The following is a 24,150-nucleotide window of genomic DNA, read 5'->3' on the forward strand; positions in this document are numbered from 1 at the left end:
AAATGATGTAATAGTAGAAGCTTTATCATCTAAATATGTGGTGGTGAAATTGCTTACATTAAGGCAACCCATAAATTAAAATATCTCTGCATGTGTAAAGCTAGCATGTCAGAGATTCAGTTATACAGATTTTTAGAATGCATACTGTGATAATTTCAGTCCTGAAAAATGAAATGTACCTTTTATTGTGCAGCCTCTTTCCATGCAATGCTGAAGAAGTATGATTTATTGATCAGATATCTAAAAAATTAAGCTGAACTCATTGGGACTTCCTTTTTAATCAAAACATATAAGCCGCATTGAAAAATCTTTGTCAAATAAGTCACTGAATGCCTGTAAGGAGTGCTGTATCTGTGGCAGAAGACATTTATACAGCAATCCTAAAAAAAACTTTTTAGGAGTTACACAACAGAGATGTGTACGTCTGTGTGTGTGTATGTATATGTGTGTCTGTGTGTGTATGTTTTGTAGATTTTCACGGGTATAGGTATGCAGGTCTTGCTGCATTTGGGTCTTTTCCCGTGTAAGATTGACAGTATCTTGGCGACGTTTCGATGAGGTCACACTCGTCATCTTCAGGCTGGTGCCTTTGGCTTTGTGCTTGTGCGAGCAAAGCATGATCAGAGCTGCCATTTTTCTATAAATATAGGTGTGTGTGTGTGTGTGTGTGTGTGTGTGTGTGTGTGGAATGTTGGCTTTGTTGCTTTAAATGGATTGGTTGGCTATGTTGTCACATCTTGATTGTGTTGTTCTGGGTCCTGTGTTGGTTTTTGTGCCTGGGACTCATTTATTGACTAAGGCTAGGTTCCAGATGTCTGGTAGGTGGGAGGTATCATCACATTTATTCATGTTGCGGGGGTGTTTCCCTATTTCAATAGCTTCCATAATTATTCTCTTGTCTAACAAAAACCAGGGTTCGAACAATTTTTGAAACCCACCCCTGGTCTAATCATTATTTAGGTTATAACACAATGGCTCTTATGCAGTACCACATATTAGCGCTTCAAGATATGACAGATCAAGAAATACTCATAAGATTATTGGACCTCTCTTTATTGATAAAGATTATAGTGACAGAACTTTGAAATCCTAGCAAGTTTTCCTTCCTTCCTTTTATACCAATAAGATTTGTTTTTAAACAAAGAAGAGTTTTTTTCTAATATTCTGTTCCTGTTCTGGGTTTAAATCATGTTTTGCTAATTTGCTGCAAAATATCTTCAAGGTAGTCTCTGTGGTTCTTTACATCATAAGATTTCTCAGTTTTTCAATTTCTGGCATTAATTGGTACTGGGGAGTCCCAATATTGAAAGACAATCTTAGAGACTGTCAGGGAGAAAGAAGGATTAATAGATGGAATCCAACTATTTTGGTGGAAATGGCTATCCAATTCCAAAAAATATTTCTACGCTGACTAGCACCATCATTGGTACATGTCTATGTTAATGTTATAGTACATAAAACATGTTTTTGTCACTGTAATTTAGCAAATTTCTAATTATTATTATAAATAAACTCAAATACATAACATACGGCAAGGAAAAGAGACTACAAGTAAAAATGTTGCCCATATATTAAGTCCTGCTGCCTTCAGTATCCTAATGCCAGTACATGGTGTGACTTTTTACTTTCACTGTATGACATTTATGAAGCTGAGGGAGCTCCTATAAGAATCATATCAGAAAGCTAAAACTAGGTGTTATGAAGTGAAAGACTGACATTTCCTATCATTTTCAGTGATAGCCCCATGTTTTTTTGTGATTTGTAGTTCTATCATGAACCTCACTGAAACTGCATGGTAGCAGTGGATGAGAAGCTGCTCCAGACATTAACACAGTTCCTAAAGCTGTAGCAAAGAGGAGATGGCTATTTGTGTAGTACTATGATATTATTCAAGAGACGTTTAAGTGACTGGTGATGCCTCCACAGGAAGGAGCATCACTCTTATTGTATTGAATCTGAGGAAGGATTGTTGATGACTGCAGCAACTGTTCCATTTTAAGGCCATCTGTAGCACTTAAAGAAAATTAAGGCTAGCATTTTTTTCACACTTTCTTGAAAGCAAGATTCACAATGGGATTTGTTTCTGAGAAAACAGGATTGGGCTTTAAAAGTGGGATATGAATCATTACTAATTATGATATCCTTTTACTTATAGTCACTAACATTTAGAAGATGCTTTGGATGTACAGCCTGGCTTTTTTGCTTTATGTGTCATTCATTTTTCTCTTCCCATCTACATATTTTTTTTCACAGGGTAAAAGTTTTCTGCCATATCTTCCTTTTTCCCTTTGTTTGTCCACTTCCTCCTGAAGAATTATTATTATTTTTCATTTTAAAAAAGTAATGAATTAGTTTTTGTCCTATCATATAAGTTTTCTGCTCCTTCCTTTAAAGCCTTCACAGGGCCAACAATCTAATTTCATGCTGCACTACAAAATGAAATCCTCAAATTATGCAAAATTAGCATTAAAAATCAAAAGACAACAAACAATAGGGCTTTTATGTGGTTTTTGTAATTGCACAAAGCTGGTTACCTTAGCCATAATTGTTTGTGCTTCATTAACATGCAAAATGGTTTTGTAGACTAACCTGAACACAAAAGAAACCATTTGTGATGAGAACTATGCTTTGTTTAATGTTAGACACCATTGTATTTGCTTTCCTAATATAACAGTTCTAATTAGTACCTAGCATTCATCCAGAGTTTTTCAGCTTGAACATGCTGAAGATGACAATTGAGTCACAATTCCATGGCACTCTTTGTCAGCTCCTGTCAAAATATAGCTAAGTCTTCAGGAGTTGTGATCTAAATACTAAAAAAAAAAAAGGGGGGGGGAGAAAAAAGTTAATAGTTTGGGGTGGGTGGGAAATCAACTTCATGCAGTTTAAGAAATAATTTTGAATAGTGCATTGTTATCAGTGAAGTGTTCTAAAGAGGCTTGTAGAAGCTTAACCATTACAGTCACAATTTTGTGAACACTCACCTAGTATAAGGTCTAATGGCCACATCCAAGGGAACATATAGAACAGCAAAATATTTATATTTAAAAATATGAATGTGAAAGGAAGTAATAACATAAGATATGGGTATAAATCTAGACTTTTTAATATGTGGGGTTGTTTGATTTTTTTAGTAGACTTCCTACCTTTATTTTTCCTGAAAGAAACTTCATAGGATATGTAGCGAGTTACTGCCTCTGCTTCAAAGTTAGTTAATTAGAGAAATGAGAACTTTGTTCTGTTGATGCTTTGATAATAACATACCAAAGTCATTAATAAATGAGAAAGGATTTCAGAGTTCAAATAACTGAAGTTGGAAAAATCAAAATGGGTAGACTTGATCATCCTTAATTCCTTACAGTATTTTAATAGTATCATTATATAATCATCTCTACTGTCTCAATAATGATCCAATCCAGTCACAAGGCACATGAAGGCATTTGTCTTTCCACATGAAACTGCCAGGAAAGATCACCCAACATCTGTATGATGATGATACACAGCTTTATATCTCCATCCCTGCCCCCATCCCCAATCCAAGCAGTGCTGTGGTTTCCCTTTTTCAGTGCCTGGATGGGGGACAATAGGCTTCAGTTGAACCCTGACAAGATATAATGAATGTGGCTACAAGGGACCTCAGGATCTAGTTGTTTATCAACTTTAGTTATGGATTGGGATATATTATGCCAGACAGACCTGATGAGATTTTTCGTGGACTTGTGACTCCTGCTTGAAGAGCAGATGGCAGTCATGGCTCGGAGAGCTTTGGTACAATGTTGTATTGTGAAACAGTTGTGCTCTTACCAGGATCATGAGTCTCTGTGCATATTCACTCATGCCCTAGTCATCTCTCAGTTGGATTACTGAAACATGCTATACATGGGGCTATCCTTGAAGAGTATTTGGAAGCTACATCTGGTGCAGAATGCAGTGGCACACACAGTTCTAGAAGCCCCTAGAACTGGTTACTAGTTTTCTTCTGGGTCCAATTCAAGGTGTTAATTACTATCTTTAAAGCCCTATATGGCATGGTTCCAGGGTATCTGAGGAGCTCTCTCATCCCAATGGGACTTAACCCCCCTCCACATCAGTTGAAGAGGCCTGCTGAGACCCCATTTGCTAGTGGAATGTGGCTGGTGTGGTCAAGGAGAAGAGCTTTTTCTGCTGTGGCTCTGACCCCGTGGAACATTCTTCCGTCATGTTGGCCTTCCAGAAAGTTATTAAAACTTCATGTTGCCAGTTGGTTGAGACCCTGAGGAGGTGATTGATACAGTAAGAGAACTTCATCCCTGTGCTATCTGTCTCTTGGTTCCTGGTGTTTTGCATAATTTTAAAATATTAATTCTTTTTCTGTTTATCTTTTTATGATCTGTAAGTCACCAAGAGTCATCTTGTCAGGGATACAGGAAGCATATACATTTAATAAATAATATTATCTCTAATAGGTATAATATTGCCTCTAATTAAGGAAGTTCAATAAATAAACCAGTTTTCACTTATAGCAAGTTCTATTGTATTCAGGAATGTGGGATATGAGGAGTATCCCTAGCTAGCTTTCATTAATCATGGGGAGGGGAGGGAAAATCTCCATTTAACTGTTTACTAAAGGAGTAGGAATGGGTAAATTGTAACATTTGAAATCCATTAATCATCAGCCTACAGGCTTTTTGGAGATGATTATCTGATTGGTTTTGTATGAATGACTTTTTTCCCCCTACAATATTATCTTTTTTCTCATTTCTATCCTTTATTCCTCAGGTTTCAAAATAAGACGGGATAGGCATGACTGTTTCAATTCTAGATTAATTCCCTTACAGAGCAGCTAGGAAGTAGCTGGGAGTAAACATGAAGGCTCCTGCTGAGAGATTGTCTCCAGCATCGTGTCAGCATATGAATAATCCAGTAACAAGTCAAGCCAGTAAGACAGCGCCCGCATTTCTTTCTGATGATCACAGTATGATTCTGAAATGATAGCGTGATGTGTTTTCTTTTCAATGATTGTCTAGGAAACTGCAGATCTCATGTGTTAGTCCATATATTGACTCATAGATTGTAAACACATTTATTGTCTAAATGGTAGTGACCCATTGGGTTGTTAATATTTTTAGGTTTAGAAAAGAACAAAACCAATTTGTATGTTTATTATGAAGGAGCTGTTTTTTTAATCATAAAGTATTTGTTAAACGTTCTCACCAATTTTTTTCTATTGAAAAAAAATATTATTTCTTCTTCATCTGGTCAGGACCTTACAATATAGTGGATTGTAGTATGGAAAAACCTTTGTCCAGATTAGATTTCTGAATATCAGCTGAACCTTCAACCTCAAATCCAGCTGAGAACTTAGTGTTCATGTGGGCCATGCACTTTTGACTAACTTCTTTCAGCTGAAGATCTGGTCATAAACTGAACTTACATATGCTTGACTATGAGTATTATTTTCTGCATAAGTTGGGTCTCTTCTTTGCAGAGATCATAAATCACACAGCAGAACTATATTTCCTTTTAGGTCCCTCCCTACTGAGAACATGTGGAGGTTGAGAAAAGAATGGAATAAAGCAGCATATATAACTCTTATGTTCTGCCCAGCTTGAACTTCTCTATACATTCAACTGAATGCCTGAAGAAACTGAAGTCACATATTTACTTTGAGCATAAATGTATGTAAGGATGGCCAAACTCTTTGTGAGAATCTGGCTTCAAAATAGATGGATGCTTCCAATTTTTTTTTTTAAAGAATCATATATTTATATAGTACTTGAATGTAGAGTCAGGGTAAGAAAATAATGCCTTATTCTAACCCCTCAACCTACATGTTAGTAAATGTCATCAAGTCTGGCTTGATACTTGGTGACTTCAAGGAGAAATGTTTACCCTCTTGACTTGTCTCCAGCAATAACCCAAAAGTCAGTGATGGCGAACCTTTTGTGGCTCATGTGCCAAATGTTGGGGGAGCGCAGGAGGGTCATATGTGGGCGTGCCACATCCATAATGCTTTACGCATGACCCCAGGGTACATGCATGCATGACCAGTGCTCCCCCCATTTTTGGCATGCTTTTTCATTCTCCCCAGGCTCTAAGGCCTTTATAGGAGCCTGGGGAAGGCGAAAACAGTCCCTCCCCCGAGGCCTTCCGGAGACTTCAGGAGCTTCCCTGAAGGCTCCGGAGGGCAAAAATGACCCTACAAGCAAACAGGAAGTCACTTCTGGTTTGCTCCTAGGGCTGGTTTTAGCCTCTGGAGCCTTCATGGAAGCCTCTGGAAGGCCCCTGAATGTTCCGGAAAACCAGCCCTACGAGCAACCCGGAAGTGACTTCCGGTTTGGTCGTGGGGTCGGTTTTTGCCCTCTGGAGCCTCCAGGGAAGCCTCCTGAAGTCTCCAGAGGGCTAAAACCAGCCCTTTTTTGCCTCCAGAGGGCAAAAAATGGCCTCAAAAGAAAGCTGAAGTCTGTGCGCTGGCCAGCTGACAGGGCAATGCTTTGCATGCCCTGACAAATGGCTCCGTGTACCACCTGTGGCACACGTGCCATAGGTTTGCCATCACGACCATAGGTTTTCCAGAGTCTGTTCTGTAACTTGTTTGATCTTATCCATTCATCTTACTCATTTTGTCCCAATCTTGCATTTTTCTTAATATAGTCATTTTTCCTAGTCTATCATCTGCTTGTACCACATGCTCAAAGTCGCTTCTTCTTGCTGATCATTGCCTTAATTGAACAACCAATCTAGGATTGATAGATTGGTTCTTTTTACAGTACATAGTATTCTTAGTAACTGTCTCCACATCCATAAACTGACTGTGACTAACTTTTGCTCCTTTTTCAATGTTTCGCCTACTTAGCCATATATTATTCTAGGAAAGACCATTGATTTAGCTATGTCATTTTATTTAAATCATAGAAATGTGATCATCTTTCAAATAAACAATATGTTCCATAGATAAACTATGATTAATATTAAAGATCTTAGTGCTTAATATTTGATTCCCTTAAACAAGAAAACTACAATGGAATATATTTGATGGAGGATAAAACTGGATGATTAATGAATCACAACCAAGCATAACAAGGGCAAGATTTCATGCAAAACACATTTGACTGCATATGTGTATTCATATAATTCTGCATATGTGCATTCAGATAATTGACTGCATAGGTACATTCAGACTGCCAATAACAATGACAATCTATTGCCTACCCATCAAAGCCTTCTGGACTTCTTGAATTACTATATATGTAAATTCAGAGTTGTCTTTCATATTCTATATTTCTAATAATGCACTACTTCAGTTTAGGTACCATGTATTGGAGATACCTCATTTCTATTTGCAATAACTACATATTGTTTGTTCCTCGGTTTCAACTAAAACCTGTAAACAAAGCTATATTATTCAAGGGTTTTCTTTTGAAAATACAGCCAGATATATTTCTTCAGTCCAACTCATCTTTAGCACTTTGGATAATATTTATTTCACCTACTCAGTTTGCCTAGTCAAATAAATCAACAATGGAATGTAGATCTCATAGTGTAAAGGAAAGAAGAGCAGCATATTCTCATCAAAAATGATATCAGATTTGTTTGACAAGATTTATTTTCCATTAAGGGCTGGTGCTTCAGATTAATTATCCTTTAATTCTTCAATGATTGCACCTTATATTTTATCTTTGCCTACGATTTCATACAGGATCAAAGTCAAACCACCTAATCTATAGTGGTCCAAGTCACTCCAGTCATATCTCATAAAATAATGGCACAACATTAACCTTATTTGAATCCTCTGGAAATCAATTTTGCTTCTTGATAGTCAACATAGGAATATATTCCATGAAATCTCTGAAAAGGTCATTGTAGATTTAGAGAAACACAGATCATTTAAGCTTTCATTTCTGCTCGCTCTGAAGACTAGGTTCCATCTCATATGAATTTATAAAGCCTGAATCCATTCTAGTAATCTTCCCACAGGGCGGATAAGAATAACAATATGCAGCCAAATTTGTCTTTTCCTAAATCTTTGGACATCTTTATGCAGGTAATTTCAGAAGCTCTTTTTAAAAGGAATGTCTTCACATTGGTAATTTAACTACACTATTAAATACTATTTGTGTGAATGCGTGTGGTATGAATTCAAAGCTTTCATGTGTGAGAGGACAGTTTTGAAGAAGTGCCATTACATGAAGATATTTCCATCATTTCATTAGCAGAACCCAGGATGCATACGTCCTGATGCATCATCCACATTATGTATGTAACTGAAAGATTGCATGATGCTATGGCTCAGAATTGTATTCAGTATTGTTACATCCAATGTATATTTATTCAGATAAAAATGAGCATGGCAGTTTGGCAATTTCTAATTAAACTGGTTGCTCCTGAAACAATTATTCAGGGTCTTGATTGAAACCGGTTGGGAGACCACCAGAAAATTCTTGGGGTATGAGCTAAACTGGAAAGTGTGTGGATGAGTTCTTATTTATGCATGCATATATACTAAAAGACAATTGCAAATTATTTCTGAATTGTTGCCAAGAAAAGGAGGAATTTATTCTGACTTGTTGGAGTCACTGCCTTTTGTTTTACCCAACTATTGTGGTGCTTCAGTGCAATTATGAATGTCTCTCGGTCTCTCTTTTTTAGGCTTTGTGTAGTGAGCCACAGCGATGACCTTGGATAAGATATCCAGAAGCTATTAGGGCAACAATAGGTAAAAGCATACATTAGGCCCAAGGAGGCAGACCAAGTATTAGAAAAAGATTTCGATTGTTCCCCCTCCCCCTGATTTCCTGGGGTACAAAAGGAAGAGAAGGAAAGGAAAACAGTCAGACTTGCAAGATTCTGTTACCAGAGCCATCTTACTAAAATATAGTTCTGGTCTTCCTGTGGAGTCAGTTTCTTCATCTAGTATATCTCATAGGGTTGACACTTTCAAATTACATGGAGAGGCTCACAGGTATATAATTTACATATAAAAGCTATTCAAAGTGGAATGCATAAAAATGGAGAACAGGTAAAAGTATGTAACTATTCTGCCTCAAAACACTGGAAAAACACTGCCGGATACTAACTTTGGAGCTAATTCATTAGCTAAATTTATGTATTTATTTTATGTAAAGGATTTATCTGGCTGCAAATCTCAGGATATAATCTTGGGCGGTTAACAATTTAAAACACCAACGCTACCAAAATAAATGCATATAACAACTATAAACCCAGTATAAAAATACTGATTAGAACTCCAAAAACATGCCAATGAATAAATAATGTGAATCAAATCCGCTTAATATTTGTCAGCCCAAGATTGACATAGAACAATTTAGCTAGGATTCTGTTCTTTATTTGTCTACACACAATAGACAGAATATTCCCAGGCTAAAGACTTGCTACTCTCCCCCTAACAGATATACCTTGGGAAATTCTAAAGAGTTGCTATCCTTATTCTCTTCTTTTGTGTCCTATCCTGACAAGTTGCTTCATGTCTCTCCTCTATCCATGTGCAATATGTGTCCTTCTTCCCTGGAAATTGTGGCTTCGCTGTGGTCCATCACAACTGTTCCCCCTTCATAGGAAATATGTTTGACATCATTCCAGCCCAAGGCTCAGAAACACAGCCATGTCTTTAACGCCTTACAGAAGGTTAACAGGGCAGGACCATCAGGACATCTGTGAAAATAATGTTTCATTGGGCAGGCACTGAAGCAAAGAAGACACACTTCTTGAATCCTAATCAGATGATATGGTTTGATAGAAGAGCTCTGTAGCATGCCCATTCTATCTGATCTGATGGGATGTGGAAAATTAGAGATAGGAAACCTGGTTCTGTGTCATAAAGGGCAATGGAGGTAATGACTGACACCTTGAAGCTCACTAGCACTAAATGCAATGTGAAAAGCAATAGTCACTTGGACTTAGTTCATCATACCAAAAAGTTTTGTGTCACTTCTTTCTGCACCAGTTGAAGCTTCCAAATACTCTTCAAGGACAACACTATGGAGATTACATTCCAAGAGTCAAAACAGGAAGTGAATAGTGTCTCCTGGTTTAGGTATAGCTAAGTTGGTACATAAAATATTTTTTGTGAAAAAAATCTTCCTAGCCACAGTTGTTCTTAGAGTAGGCCATGTGGTTCAAGAGGATCTCTAAATTGCTCACCAACTCTGTGTCAATGAATCCCCATTCAGACTTAGAAATAGAAAATATAGCAATAGCAATAGCAATAGCAGTTAGACTTATATACCGCTTCATAGGGCTTTCAGCCCTCTCTAAGCGGTTTACAGAGTTAGAATATTGCCCCCAACAACAATCCGGGTCCTCATTTTACCCACCTCGGAAGGATGGAAGGCTGAGTCAACCCTGAGCCGGTGAGATTTGAACAGCCGAACTGCAGAACTGCAAATATCCAGATCTAGAGGCCCTAAAAATCCACCACTACTTGATCTTTCCAAGATTCACCCACAGTATATTCACCCCCTTCTACAGTCTCCATACTAGGAAAAGAAAGAAATTTGAAGGCATCATTTGATCAGCCTAGGATAAAGATGTACAATTGGATATCATGAACTTATTTATGCTATCTCATTTCCTTTCAATGAGTGAACTTGGCTAGTAGCTTCATGGAGATATTGAACAGGACAAGGTAGAGCCCTGATGCACCCCTCAAAGTAAAAGTCTAATGTGAGACCTCTGCTTTGCACCAATATTCACTGGATTCATTTTTGGAAGAAAGAAGAGAACTGCTACAATTCCCAACATCAATCACTCCCAACCATTGAGCCAGTCTAGAAGGTGTCATGGTCAATGGCTTCAAAAGCTGTTGACAGATCAAAGAGAGGCAGGATGGCTTTTTTTTCTTTAAAACAGAGCAAAATGTCTGAAATCCTTAAAAACTAGCAAGCAAATTTTGTTATTTGTGTTTTTGCATTTGTATGTCTATGCCTTGTGCCAAAGTGTCCAGAAGTATACAATGATTTGTATATTCAGTGGTCATTTCTTTCCTATAAGTAGTAATTGAATCAGGTCACATTAATTTTCTACCTGCCACTAATGACATGAGGAATGTTGATAAAAATCTTGCTAAATGCTGTTATTTTTTCTTAGATTTATGTACAAATTCTTTCAACTTACCCCCTGTAATGGCATTTTTATCATACATAATGTGTCTGCTATTACTAGATGCATTAAAAAAATAAAATAAAACCAAGTAATTTGTGTCAAAAAATATGAAACACTCAACAAATACATCATTATGCCAGTAACTGCTTGCTATTTAAGGCATTAAAGCAATTGAACAATGTCAAGTTTAGCTATTAATGGTTTTGATGTTTTTAGTTTGTTTATTTTGTTATGTTTCATTTTAAGCAATGGCTTAGCAATTATTATATTTTTGTCATATTTCCTGGTATATTTTAGCCATTTTAGGACTCAAAACATAAAGAGATTACATGTCTGATTGTCATGTATCCTTCATTAAATGTTACAGCACCTATGTAAATATATTTGAATCAATTTTCAATGAAATATTATCTTTACCTCAATCCATTTCTTAGGTTTCATCCAGGCTGATACATGAACTAGAAGGCACATAGTCAATTATTCAAGAACACAGCCCTTGACAAGAGGGTTTTGTGGCAAATATTAGAGAATCCATTAATAATTAAGAACAGCTACCACAAATTTTGAGATTCAAACTGTATTTGCAACAGACCATAGCAGAAGCTTCTTTTACAAGGCTGATCTGGACCCTTTCCAAGAAGGATTCAGATTGGGGTATAGTACTGAGAGCTTTGGTTGCCCTTATCAATGATCTATGTCGAGCTTGAGATGGAAGTGCTGCATCCTTTGTGATGTTATTTTGACCACCATTATCCCTTAAGCTACACTGGCTCCCAATAGGCTTTTAGGTAGAATTCAAGGTGCTATCACTATAAAGTTCTACATAGCATGGGCTATGGGCTATTTTTTCCACTTTAAACTGATTTTAAAAAATAATTAAAATACTCTCCATCTTCCATGATTTCTGTCCACCCACCCACACAAAGTCTGAATGGAATTCTCACCCATTGCAACATTTATTTACCCCTGTCTCCATTATGCTTTGAATGAATTAAAAGGGCATGGAAAGGGTCAACACAGTATCAACTGAAATGCATCTTTGTAGTCTTACATTCCATCAACAGTTTGTCACACATGACAAAATAGCCTTTAGAAAAAGAAGTCTTGATCACCTCCAATCAGTCCTCCCAAAGTCAATATGATTCTTTTCACCCTTATTCCCACATTACAGTGGGTAACAGCAATATTTTTAGAGCACTGTTCCAGCTTTTGATGGTTATTTATAAAACTACTGAAGAGTTAGAGTTTTCTCCTCCTACTTTTTGTGAAATGAAGCCAACAATTCCTTCAAATTTCACCATTTTAATTATGGGTCAGATATATTTAGTCATCACATTGTTGGGAACAGCAAAAAAGTTTGTTCGGTGAGGTTTCTTCCCAGTCTCCCCCAGGAATCAGCTAGCATTGCAAAGAATGATAATTATTTTGTGGTTATGAAAAAATACTCACTGTTTTTTGTGGCAAGACATAGGGAGCCATCTCACAAGTGGGACGGCAAACTAATTTTCTTTGGTTTGCAATATTATTTATGCAACCAGTGGAAGAAAGGACACATTCCCCTATATTATCAAATAAATTAGATTTGTTTGCAAAACACAGATTGAGAAATAAGGACTTGCATTATTCCAATCCAATCCAAGTACAACCAACTGAAGATCTGTTCAGATTTAAACTAGTTGTATTGAGAATATTCAATACACTGGTAGTATACAATATACAAAACTGGACTGCAATATGAAAAAGATCATTGGCAAAATGCTTGCCTGAAGAATTTCTGTTGCCATTTGGCTTACTGATCAATAAATCAAATGAATCCCTGTATTCATATTGGAGGGATTTGCCAAATGCTACTCAAATGAATCCTGGCATGTGGTACATTTATATAGCTCCCAATTTATTTCAGAGATGGTTACAGGAATGATACTCTAATGACAAGTTCATATATAACTGCAATAATTCAACCAAAATACAGTAAATAAATATCTTCCCTTGCCACCATTGTCACCTTTTTAAAAAAATGATGTCTTTGCACTAGTGTGTCAGACCTCTTGACATGATCCAGTGGCCTGTTTTAGGATCATGTTTCATGGCGTTATAAATGAACAGGAAATGCTTGGTTTCTTCTGATAGCTATTCATTCACCTATCAATGCACTAATAACATTTACTAGGCTCTTTGAGGTCTGAAGTAGAATGTAGATAATGTCCTGTTTGCTTGCTTGCTTATTTTATCCAGCAACCATAGTCTGGCGAATGACACCACTCTTTGTAGTTTAAAACCAAATGGAATGTATTTTGATATCTGGTACAATAATTCTTAAACCAAGCCAGGATTGTCTGCCGAATACACAAGGTCAGAAAAGGGTTTATGGCAGTAACATATCAGATAAGAAAGCTTCTGATTCCTCCCTCCCTCTTTTGGGTCATTTAATGGATTTAGGTGATTAATTTAGAGGCCTTTAAAAAAAAGGTAGATCTCAAGAACATGGATATAAAGAGCTTAATTAGATGTGGGACAAATGTTATTCAAGTAAATGGAAAAAAAAATGACTGTACTACCTTGAACTGTGCATCTATTTTGAGATCTCTGAAATGCTAAACTTGCTGGTTTTAAGGGCTTATCTGTTTGCCGGATTATAATATTGTGAGCATTAATTTTGCATCACAAGATCATAGTACAGCATGTACAGTGCTCGTATAACAAAAAGCTTTCATATGGGAATACAAGAGCAATCTTCTCGCATCTCTCCCCTCACTCTCAATCAAAAGCAGCAGGTTTCAGGTTTGTAACTACTGAACTTCATGCCAGGCATAATAGAGGCCCTCCTCCCAAACCCTTACCTTAACATCGGCAGTAGGAATGTATAGTACATAGTTCAAAAGTTAGAACAAAAACTGATAAACCAGCGTATGTACATTTACAGCAAGAGGAACAATCAACGTACCACTTTCCTCCCCCCCCTTTTTTAATTTCCACACACTTGTTCTGTAGATAATATGACACTGCAGGGCTGCTATAGCAACATGAGGCCAGCTATGAACATTTCTGAAACAGTTCATGTGAGAACCCTTGCAAAGGGATAAAAAAAAGTGGAGGGAAGGAGGGGAAGTGATCTTGGCATTTGGCATTTACTGGATTTCCTTTTTTTGGCTGCCACTTTTTTCTCCCTTTTGCATTTCATTCTTTGGAGTCTGTGTGACACAATTAAAATTGGACTGAAAATGTTCTGCCCTGTTTATAAATCAGTTGCATGTCTGTGTCGTATTCCTGGGCTAATTCTGGTGCCTCAGCAATCAGCCTGCAGAGAAGAACTGTTTCTAGAATAATTTGTTTAGAAGAAAAGGGGCTGGACAGGCGATCTCTCTGCTCCTCCTGGTCTTCCTGGATTGTGGGAAGCTTTGCACCAGCTTTTGTTTCTATTTTCTCAAATTCCAGATGACCGAAGGAATTAGGACAAATAGGTTTCCCACTCATGTATTGTTCAGATGCTTAGTATATGAAGAACTTTTTGCTGTAGATCTTTCACTTAGGACTGTGATGGCAAACCTATGGCACGCATGCCAGAGGTGGCACGCCAGCTGCTCTTTTGGTTTCTGGTGTGCCAGCCAGCTAGCCTTCATGGGTGCCAGAGCACTAGAAAATGGCCCCCCAAAATGGTCAAAAAAACAGGCCATTTGGGGGCCATTTTCAGACCATTTTTTGGGCTGTTTTGAGGCCATTTCAGTCTGAAAAACAGCCAGAGAGCAGCACAGAAAACAACCCAAAAACCGGCATGAAAATGGCCAAAGATGGTCACATGCCAGCCAACTAGTCTTCAGGTTTATGGCTCTCCAGAAGCACGCACGTTCTGGGTTTGGGCACTCGGTGCCCAAAAGGTTCACCATCACTCACCTAGGATTAAGACTGTAGAAAGAAGGACTGTGTCATGTGTAGGAAAGACGAGGGGAAAGTGTCCATGCCTATTTTTTGTCCATTGTATCCAATAGTGGGCAATAGGATCAAGATGTTCTCATGTGAAAAATTTGGAAAAGAAGGAATAGATCTTGGGATGCTTCCTTGGAGCTGGATAAATGTTTTCTCCTCCTTTCCTGTACTATACAACCACAAATTCTGTTGATGCAGTTATTGGTCTGTTCTGTTGCTGCTTGTTTAATAGCAAGTTCTTTATTAATGGTTTTCTCACTTCTACATGACATAACTATATCGTATGAACTTTATACATAAACATTCTCATAATCTATATCTCTTCACTGCATTAAACCATTGCTGAAGAACATGCTCACCTGTTTCCTTGGGTTCTCTGCCCAACACGACTTTTACAAATTATATGTTTTAAGTAGCAAAACATTAAAAAGAGGTTATCTTGCTAAGCAAAAGCATGAGAAAATACTACAATGCTGATTTAGGGGAGTGTTACTGAGTCCCCCAAAGATAATGCATAGAGTGGGCTGGTTTGCTTTCTGGTAACCTCTGTGCTGCGATGACTATACCAATCGTAGCCAGAGTTCATTGATCTATATATATGTTTATAATCCTATAATTATTTTGATAGAACTACATTCTTGCCCTTATGATCAATTTCAACTGTAGTTAAACTTTCTGAAATGCAGAAACCAAATAACTTTGCAATGATTTTATTCAAACAGTTATGTTTTCCTGGATATTTTATTTATGCTCCAATTGTTAGTTTTGACAAACTATAAAGGCCCAAGAAATCACTTTTTTACTTATTAGAAACAACACTTTTATCCAATTTCACTAAATGTCTTTCCTGGTACATTTTAATTAGCTATTTTGCCTCTTCAGCTTGCTGGAAAGAGCTAGATAGCTCCAGACCACGTCACTCTATAAAACAGCAGGTGTCAGCTTTAACTGCTTCTGAAAATATTAAATGTATTCAATTAAAATAACCCCTTAGAGAATGATCGTTTTTATGTTCATTTGTCTTATGCAAACTCTGCAATGTGTTTTCGTCATTTTACAATATGCTCCTTCTAGTTTGGTGACCCAATTATATCTCAAATTTTCTAATGTCACAGAACATTCCATGTAGTACATTTTCTCTAATGCAATCTACCCCACCTAAATTGATGGAGCCATTGGTGTATTACAGAAGCAAATGTAACAACATCTATCTTAAAATGATGATATGTATAACAAAAACCCACTATTTTCCAAGCGTAAATTAGAATAATCTATTCTTTTAATGAAAAGAGGATGGGCACTTGAAGACAACTAGTTTTCCACAAGTACCATACAACCACATTAAAGGTAAAGTTTGGAAGGTAAACTTTGAACTATTGTTTCTTACAAGTCTGAAATAAGCATGCAGATGATTGCCAAAGAATGGAAATATTGAGGTAGTGTTGTAGAGGCCATGGGTATTATTCTCACAAAATAAAAGTAAATAATGTCTAGAATAGCATAGAAGTTGATGTCATGGTTGTACATTTGGAGAACATATTGTACTTTAGAAGCATGCTTCAAAGGAGCAATTACTTAAAACAGAAAGAGACCTTGCCTTATTTTATATGGATGTATCTCTCAGTTTCCTTATCTCTCACATTTAAACGTTATTAGGTTCCCAGCAATCCCGTCTCTTTTATAAAAATGATGCGACTTCAAAAACATCAGAAACAACTATTTTCATCATGTAGTGAATGCTTGTTCATATGAGTTTTATGTTTATACTTCCCTAGTAATATACCATTTCAGATGCATACAGTAAATGTGAATGGACAAACCAATTCATTCATTCATTCATTCATTCATTCATTCATTCATTCATTCATTCATTCATTCATTCTGTATGATCACCCATATAAAGGTGAACAATCAGTAAAACAACTTCATATATATTTCATAGATATTTTAGAAAAGTGGTAATTCTTTTCACCAAAGAATGCCCTGGTATATGATAAATTGTTTGCATCTTTTGATCATTTAAAAATCAAGTTACATCTGTAAAGAATCTATTTCAGAAACAGACCTGTTGCAGGGCTGAAGCAGCCCCAATAAAAAACCCCCTCCTGAGTCTGTAAGTCTGCAATGCATTGTAAACTGTTTCTAATATACCTCACCAAAAGTGGATTGCTGCCCATCTTTAAGGACAAATGAGACATGATATGTGATTTCAAGCATATTTCTCTGAGATCTTTTCAAAAGTATAAAAGCTATAAAATCAAACACAGTTCCAAAGTAATATTCAATTTTAGAAAAAACAAAAAGTATCTCCCCAGCATATATTTAATCTACACCAATACTGTAAAATAGCCTAAACCAATATGTATACATTATAAAGCCTTTAAAAATTATAATATCATTGAATAATATATTAGATGACAGAGCAGAGAAATGGATTTGAAATAGAACATGGCTGAGATTTTAAATACTGTTGAGTGAAAGTAATTTGGTAAAAAAAAATCTGACAAGACAGAAAAATTCCACAGATTTATTATAACATGGAGAAATATAATTTTTAAGAGCGTTTGAAACGTAGAAGAATCCAGTTGGGAAGTGATAACAAGTCTCTGTAGTTTTCTTTGCAAGGTTTTTCAGAAGTGGTTTGTCATTGCCTCGTTCCTAGGGCTGAGAAAGAGTCACTGACTCAAGGTCACTCAACTGGCTGTGTGCCTAAGGCAGGACTAGTATTTATGGTCTCCTTGTTTCTTTGTTGTTGTTGTTAGTTGCGAAGTCGTGTCTGACCCATTGTGATCTCATGGACAACATTCCTCCAGGCCTTCGTGTCCTCTACCATCCTCTGGAGTCCTTTTAAGTTCACGCCTACCGCTTAGGTGACTCCATCCAGCCACCTCATTCTCTGTCATCCCCTTCTTTTGCCCTCAATCTTTCCCAGCATTAGGCTCTTGTCCAGTGAGTCCTTCTTTCTCATTAGGTGGCTAAAGTATTTGAGTTTCATCTTCAGGATCTGGCCTTCTGAGGAGAAGTCAGGGTTGATCTCCTCTAGGACTGACTGGTTTGATCACAGGAGTCTCCTTGTTTCTAGCTAGGTTTTAATCACTACACCAAACTGCCTCTCACATTGGCAGTTCAAGAGATAAAAGCTAGAAGTAAGATGAAAAATCAATCTTTTTTCTCATTCACGTTCATACAAAGATATCTGAAAATAAAAATGCTTTATGGAAGAAAGAGAATTTACAAAATTACTAAGTAATCAAGCAGAAACTCACATACTTCGGTCACATGATATGAGCACATTAAAAAAATCAAAGAGGAGTTTCAATAGAAAGTGCTATTCAGGACAACAGTTAATCTTAGAATGGTAGAGCAATTAGGCCAGAAAGCAATTCACTACATTTCTTTGAAGGCAGGAGCCAAACAAGGAAGGAAGAACTGAAGTTCTACTTGGATGTACTAACTGAAAGCTCCTTGCATAATTATCTAGCTGAGAACCAATGCCTTTCTATCCTACATTATGCTAAAAAAAAATAGCCATGTCCTGATTTACAAGAAGGGAACTCCTGACAAGGTTATCTTCAAAATTCTGCCTGAAGATGGACAATAAAGTGGAGATATTTGGACAATTCTTTGTCCCATATGTAACTCTTTATAACTTCAGCTGAATACTTAAGGAATGTGGTATCTTCATTAAAATTGCCCTTGATAAATGCTGATTTAACAAGCCTAAAATAATATCGTTTCTAGTATTTCTATTTTATGTATCTTACAATGGAACTTATTTCTATGTATCCTTAGGGTTGGAATCTCCAGTTACATCCCTCCCCCAGTTGAATGATTTAAAAAGGTACTCCCCTCCACCAGTATCTTCTATTTGGGTGCACAGAGGCAACCACTCTGTGGCATTCAAATCTGCTGCCTAATCCTTGCATACAGTAATGAAGAAGGAAACCATTATGAAAAAGAGTAATTAAGTAAATATTATTTCTTAACTACACGGAGGATTTAAATTATTACTTATCTGCAGTATACAAACAAGCTTCTGCTAATGATATTAATGCTGTGAGTAAAATTAGAAAGAGACTCCCAGCCCACACATAAAGAAAGCAGGGATGCATTTATATACAAAATAAGCTATGAATTGTAATTGCATCAGTGGCGTCCCAGTAGTCTTTAAGTTTCCACCCTTGACCTAGCATCTATCCAGATATTATAACCCAAATATTTCAGCAGTATTTGCATAGATTAGTTGTGAAGAATGTAATGGGAATCACAGGGAGGACTAGGCTGAATTCTAAACAAACAAACACACACAAAGATTTGTGATTTTTCAAAATTTGCTTCACTCAATTCCTTTCAATTTAATTTTCAGAGAAATAATATTTGTTCAGAGGACTATAAATTTACCATTAAAGTCTCCATCTCATACTTCACATCCTTAATAGACTCACATCCTTAATATAACAGAAAGACAGAGGTAACTATGGGAAAATTAGTGTGGTATGAAAAGATGCATAGACTTGCGCTCATGTCAGAAGCACTGAGGTGTTTCCAGGTTATAAACATTATCCAGTGACATCACCATTGTTCGGAGCATGCCCAGTTGTGGACTCCTTTCATGTCCCTGGCAGAAGCTGGAGCAAATGACAAGAGCTCACTCTGTCGCATGGCAGCACTCAGGTCTCAAACATAGGCTTGCTGCTTGTCAACCAAGCATCTTAACCACACAAGCCACTGTGCTCTCCATGAAAAGGTACAGAAACTATGCTTATGTTTGCAAAGATTTGTGCTTTATTGATCAAACATAGATATTCTGTATTGGCAACCTGGAGGATCAAATACAATAATAAGGATAAGGTCTCTCTTATATCTCTCCTTTCCATCAGGAACACAAAATTCTGTATGATTCTAACTCCTTCAGTATCTTCCATAACAACTCTCTGAGACAGGTTGGGATAACTTACTAAAGAATGACTTGAAGGTTCTGCATATTAGTCCAACATTGATTCTGAAGTCATCCTTTTATCAACAGCTCATAATATTGATGAAATCCAAAAGGCTTATAATTCAGCATGCTCTATGTGGTCCCAAAGACAGACTCCAAATAGAAAAACTTGTAGCATAGAATAGAATTTTTTATTGGCCAAGTGTGATTGGACACACAAGGAATTTGTCTTTGGTGCATATCCTTTCAGTGTGCATAAGTAAAATAAAAATACGTTCATCAAGAATAGAAAGATACAACACTTAATGATTAGTAATAAGCTATCAAAGCGTATTAGAAAACAATAAAAACAATATAAATTGAAAGATACAAGCAACACGGTTATAGTCATAAATGGGAAGAGATAGATACTAGAATAGAATAATAGTAATACATTCTTGGTAAATTATTGATAGTGTGCTGGAATTAGTTGTTAAGCAGAGTGATGTCATTTGGGAATAAAACTGTCCTTGTGTCTATTTATTCTGGTGCGCAGTGTCCTATAGCATCATTTTGAGGGTAGAAGTTGAAACAATTTATGTCCAGGATGTGAGGGGTCTGCAGAAGGGGTGGGTTTCTGCCGGTTTGGTGAGTGTATGCAGTTGCCTATAAATAGGCCTGCACATGCGCAGAACATTTTAAAAGGTCACAAAAAGGTGACTGAGGAACCGGGTTGGGGAGCATGCTGTTCCTACCGGTTCGGAGACCCAGTTGCCATTTCCACTACCAGTTCCACTGAATTGGTGAAAACTAGTAGGAACCCACTTCTGGTCGGTAGATATTTTCATAGCCCTCTTTTTCACTCGTGCAGTATACAGGTCCTAAATGGAAGGCAGATTGGCAGCAATTGTTTTTTTCTGCAGTTCTAATTATCTGTTGAAGTCTTGCTTGGTTGCATAGCCAAACCAGACTTATGGAGGTGCAGACATACTTGTCGCTGGAATGGTAGAATGTCTGCTTTAACAAAGCAGTTCAGCAAAGAAGGAACAATAAGCAACTCTTCTTCCTTGAAATCAAGTTTGAGATGTTACAAATGATATGGCTCTCTACAGCATGGTACCTTCAAGAACATCTGATGCCTGAGAGCACAGCACACGTGAATATTTTCTTTGTTAGCACCTGACGGATTCTTTCAAAGTGTGCATACTTAACATCTGGCCAGTTTGTAATGAGGGGTTCTCAGCTAGGCCTCAGCCATTTGAAGCTTTAAAGATTGTCTACAACATTTTAATCGGAGCCTGCAAATCTTCCAAATGGGTTTTAAAAGATACCCTGGACCATTAAATATAATTTGTACTTCTCTACCAAAATATACTGAAAACATGGTCCATGCATCTCCCTAATAGGAGTTAAGGGGTATACAGGTTAAAGAAAAATGTTAAGTGCTTATATTACCTAATTCTGTTTCTTTCTTAATTCAAGGATCTAAAAACATTCTGGCAAAAATCTGAATCCAGACATCAGTAATCTGTATGTAAAATTCCAGTTAAGTTAGAAAGTATTATTGCAATATAATTAATTTATTATAAAAAAACTAAAAAAGATAATTGATACTTGAATTTGTAACTTGAAAAGAACCCCTTTCAGCACCTTGGTGAAGATACTGAGCAGGTGAGTTGCTGTTGCAGAAACAGTTCCCTACATGGTACACCACTTATTATTTTTTTACGTACCTTCAATCATTATCAAAATAATTAAAAAGAAAGAAAACTGAGATTCAATGAGGGATAATCTCAATGTGCTTTACTCCTGAGCAAGCCTCTCAGGAAGACGTTGACCCTATTTGTTAAATCAATAAAATGAAATGGACATTGTAGCCACAAGGAAGAATGTAATAGTCTTGCTTAGATTTCAAAAGAAATACACATGCACTATATCTGAATGCGAAAAATGCTTTATGATCAAAAGGATATTGTTGGGGGTGGGGAGGGCTACTCAAGAGGAAATAGCCATCAATGGTCCCTGTCAAACAGACCCAAACCTATGAAGTTTGTTTGACTTGAGGCTGGTTATCTCACAAATCTACGCAAAGCTCTGGTGAATAATTTATATCCAGCTCGAGGTGACAAGTTAAACACGCCCATTTTGTCGGGGGAATGGGGAAATGCTATGATGGAGCCAGGCTTCAGGGGAGTGGGCCAGACTGATGGGAATCTGAGCATGTCGAAGAGCAGGGAATGCGGCTGTAAAGAAAATGGAATGTAATGAGATCCTCTTTCATGCATAATTCATGAGTGATAACATGACTGCATAAAAAGGCCAGGATTTTAACAAGGCAGAGCTGCAATCATACGCATTATCTTCCCAGAGTAACTTTCCTTATTATTGGGGGGGGGGGGGGGGAGAGAAAAGAGGATTCTCAATACACAGGCAAAAATAATAAAAACTGACTTTCTTTCTCAAATGCAGGCCATTTTTTCCCTTATTTTGACACAAAAAGGCTATAAAGAAAACCATTTTGATTTGCATCTGCCAAATGATGTTTAGCAGATGTTTGCTTTAAAACATTTGCTTCCATCTTCTATCTTTAAAGAAAAAGAAGAAAGAGAGAAAGAAAGAGAGAAAGAAAGAAAGAAAGAGAAAGAAAGAAAGAAAGAAAGAAAGAAAGAAAGAAAGAAAGAAAGAAAGGACAAATTCTTTGTGAGGAAATATTTATGACTGATAAGTATATTTTGGAGAGGGTGGTGGTGGATTTAGGATACATTGTGGATGGGTTTGCTCTTTATTCTTTCTGTTCCACAGAATGAAAAGTTTTTATGGAAATGACTGCCTTGTAAAGCAGCATAACAAAAGATAAAATGGCATCTATTATCACTATAAAATTTGATTTGGTTGCATAGTAAAGAAATGCTGGAATTCTTGTTCAAATTCTGCTTTAGTGGTTACTTCCATATAAGCATTATTATTGTTGTTTAAAATGGAATATTGATTAAAGTTTGAACAGATTTCAATAGCTAATGATAGTTAGAGACGGATGGAAGATGAGTGACATGTTTTTCATTTAGTAAGGATATAAAGTATATAGGAAAGACAGGGTACGTGATGTTTCAAAGCATGCATTAGTTCAAGGGATTTTTTTTTGTTTAGTTCACATTGCATAATTTTAATATTTGTGAAGAAAGTATAATAGCTGGATTGCATCCAGTTTCATTTTTATAGCTCTCTCAGGATAAAAAAAAAACCATTATTGGTTCAACATGATTGATCCTTCAAACTGTTCTCCCTTTTTTTTTGTATGCACAAGGCTGTTAAAACTGAAGAGAAACACGACAATAATCATAGCAGAATCAGTATTGTGCTAAACAATCTCATCTATTTTAAATCAAATTATGCTATTATGAAGGTCTATTTTGCAGGGACTCAAAATTACTTTATGTGTTGACAGTTTAGGGGAAAAATAAAAATAAATAGGAATTCTTTTTGAAGCCAGACAATAAATTAATATCTGATTATGGAATTTTCATCATTTCACAGCTCTTGCAGCAATGTAGCAAGAAGGAAGAACATGTGACATGTTGGCTTCCTCCCACTCTGCTTCTGCCCAGTAATGGACTTTGTTTTAGCCCCTCTTGTCTCATCTTTTCATAAAAGTTAGATACTGTCTGCAGTTTTGAAATGCTTGTCTTAAGATCAATTCAAGGGAGGGCTGGTGCTTCTTTCAGTTCCTTGTGTATGGCTAATTCTATTAAAAGATGTGATTTACCCATCCAGAAGCAACTTGCCTTACTTGCTTAGCTGCTGAATATGAAATGCCAGGGTGTAAATGAGCTACACACAATGAATACTGTAGCTAATTCTGTGCCTGCACACGTGCAAACATTTGCATGCATCTGTCTCTCTGGAGACGTGATAGATTTCTTGGCTTTCACAAATACGCATGAGAAACCTGATTGTAGCATGTTTGTTTACATAAATTGGCAAGGATAAATGATTTCCAGGTATTCTCCTCATGCCTGTCTTTACATTCCAGGTGATACTCCCTTACCACCTTCTATCTCCTCATCAACGCACACTAGTAGAGATTCTATTTTATATTGTTCAGTGTCACTCTGACAGCCATTCCCAGACATGGCGAAGATTTGTTTGCTTATAAGACTGTGCTCTGAGAGAAAGTCTCCTGACAGCCATGCCAGCCGCATCACTTACTG

The sequence above is a fragment of the Thamnophis sirtalis genome, unplaced genomic scaffold, assembly GCF_051295495.1.
Source record: "Thamnophis sirtalis isolate CommonGarterSnake01/CBP01778 unplaced genomic scaffold, rThaSir2_p1.2 scaffold_2, whole genome shotgun sequence".
Classification (NCBI taxonomy): Eukaryota; Metazoa; Chordata; class Lepidosauria; order Squamata; family Natricidae; genus Thamnophis; species Thamnophis sirtalis.